We start from the raw sequence: 3054 nt of genomic DNA, 5'->3' as shown, positions 1-3054 counted from the left end.
CCTCTGACACTGCAAACGGCGCGCTGTCAGCTCTCCTCACCTTCCTCCTCACAGTGCCACTGCCCAAGTCTTTGTACCCGCTAACACGCTGGCTGGCCGGGCCTCAGGTCCCACCGCGGAGCTTGTGCTGATCTCCCTGTTTATGCTGAAGGGTGCGCCTTTGTCAGGTGCTCCCAGGGCTAAGATGGGTGGCATCAGCTGGGTGGTTGGTTACTCGGCCGGCAGCATCTTCCTAGCAAGGATGTGCCAACCTTCCAAACACAGATGGTATTGAGGGTATTGTTACACACAGGGGCTTGCTGGTATAACTGTCTGCAGCAGTGTCTTTTTCACCTCTGAGGTGAGCTTTGTCTCACGGGGTCCCGATGCAGTCCACATGCCTACCTGCTGAGCTCTGCTAGCCAAATTATTTCACCATGGGCCTAGACTACAGCAGCTCTGGTGCTCTCTGCAGGACGTGATGCTTTCCAGTAGTGTATGAAAGAACGGTGGTGATCTTCCTTGTCTGCTTTGTGTTTTGAAGGAACCTAGAGACTTCCTTTCGAAAGATGTTAAGTGTTGCATAGTTACCTGCTTGGAAGGCAGGGAATGACAAAGTTCAGCTTGCTTCCCCAACTTCATTCCTCTCCTCATTGTCCTCTCCCAGACAACCCTTAACCACAGCATTACAGACCGTGGGTCTGGCAGTGACAGACAGATCTTTCCTGCCTGCTTGGAGCAGGTTGTTTCATGAAGTTTTAAGTGTTCTGCATGTTTGTGGTGCTTGCAGACCCTGATGAGCAGAGGAAAGGTCTAAGTACATGCTACCACGAAGGGACTAAGACAGGCAGTGTGGGCACCTTAGGTGAGTTCTGAGCCCTGGTACTGACCTGAAGGGTTACTTATAAGGAAATTTTTGTATCAAAACACTTTAAACCAGAAGCTCAGAGCAGATAACACCTGGGAGCCTTCAGCTCTGAGATGCCAGCAGCCAGGAATGGAAAGTGTCTTCTCTTACCAGGACAGAGCAGAGGGCCATAAATCTCCAGGACATTCTGGGAGTTGCTTTTGTTTGTGCCACCTTCTGCCTTGCTAAGTGGCTGGGATAGATTTCAGGTGTTGTTGGTGAGCCTCTAGCTGATGAATCAGTTGGTTAATTGTTCAATATAATTACGTAATGATTGTTTTTTATATTTATTATATTACGTATAATTACGTAATGATTGTGGAGATTTTGACAAATGCATTTTTAGTACAAATAAACACACACTCACATACATATACCTGCCTCCTATAAGCTCACATGCAGATGCACACCCAGGTGAGGAATAAATGCTAGGGGAGTGTCTGCCCTTGTCTTTTCAGAGGCATCCAGCCATGAAAACATCTCTCACTTGGAGGAGAGGTGTGGTGTGTCCTGCAAGACCTGGGCAGGGGCAGGAATTCTTGGACAGGTGTAACAGGTGGGAAAGAGAAACAGAATACCCCAAAGGTAGTAAATTGCCCTTCATTTTGGAAACAAATTAGTAGATGAGAGAGCACTCTTGCTGAACACAAATGGGAAGGCCTCCTCTATCTCTATCCTCACTCATGCCTGTCTCCTGGAAGGGTAAGACCAATCAGCTACTCATCCAGTTTGAAAATAGTTTGACCAGAAATAGAGCTATGTGCCAGCTTTGTGCCATTGTCCCTAAATGTTTCCCCAGCATGACCTGGGGTGTTTGAGAAGAACCAGTGCCTGCAGGAATGGAAGGGCACAGGGGGATGGGAGGATGGGAAGCATTGCAGTGGGCAGAGGTGTCCACAGATCCACAGCCTCCCTGTTTGCCATGTGTGCCAACTTCCTGTGCTCTGTGTCCTGAGGGCTCCCTGTTCTTGAACTATTAATGTTTTATTTCACAGGGACCAGCTAAGACTGGCCTGCTGCAATTCACACTGCCCAGCTGGTGGCTGGGGGCAGAGCTGAGAAAGGGCTGACCAGTTCTGGTAGCATCCCTCTCACTGCTCTTTTTGGCCCAGAACAACCAGTGGGTCCTTGTTGTGCTGAGGTCTTGAGCATTAAGGACCCAAACCACTGCAGCCATATTTATACTGCGTGTGACCCATCTAACCTCAGGCTTGTGTCTCTCCCCTCTGCCCTGCCATCTGTCATCAGCCCATGGACAGACTGGTCTTTCTGGGAAAGCAGATAAACTGCCAGAACCAGCCCTTGGGCTGTTGGTCAGTGAGCCCTGATTGAAGTCACCACATCAGCCACCTCCAGCAGCGTGTCATTCATGGCTTCCTGACATGGGACTTCCCCAGGCTGGCTGTACTGGTATCATCAGCCCTGTGTTATCAAGGGTGCATTACCCAGGCTGGGAATGAATCAGATTGTTGCTCCAGTGGCACCAGTTTGCCTCAGTATGACTGGGGATGTGGCAGCACTGCCCATGTGTCTGTGTCCCAGGTCAAGGCATCCATGTGGGTGGGCAGCAGTTCAGGGATCTGACCACCAACACATTGCAGATCTTCTCTTTTCCCTCTTAGGAGGCAGCCTGATGCACAGCTCCGTGTTACCTAGACTTTGTTTATGTGAGATGTTCCTCCACATATTTGATCCCTGATCATCATGCATTGACTGTGCAGCTCCAGTGGTATTCTGGTGGTAAAATCCTGCCCCCAAGCTCCCCAGGGATGAGCGGTGGCATAGGCATGTGCTTTTTGTAAGCAGAGATGCAAAGACTTTTATCTTGCAAGGTTTTGTGTGTATCAGAACTGGTTCTTGCTAATTGCAGTTGCTGATCTCAAGTACAAAATCTTTTGTTTTGCAAGAGTCTGAGATGCTTAGTTCTGGGGCAGGGGGTTGGAAGAACATTTTTATAAAGAGCTTTGTAGAATGCAAGATGTAGTGATGAATGGAGAGTGGGTAAAGGACTTTTTGGGGAGGAGGATAGAATGCAAGATGTAGTGATGAATGGAGAGTGGGTAAAGGACTTTTTGGGGAGGAGGACTTTTTACCTCAGACCAAACGATTTTTACTATGCATTTCAGTTTACAACCCACCCTCAGCTGTGGGGTGTGAGAGATTGCAGA

The sequence above is a fragment of the Corvus brachyrhynchos genome, unplaced genomic scaffold (assembly GCF_000691975.1).
Source record: "Corvus brachyrhynchos isolate BGI_N302 unplaced genomic scaffold, ASM69197v1 scaffold454, whole genome shotgun sequence".
NCBI lineage: Eukaryota > Metazoa > Chordata > Aves > Passeriformes > Corvidae > Corvus > Corvus brachyrhynchos.
This window is presented reverse-complemented; position numbering follows the sequence as displayed.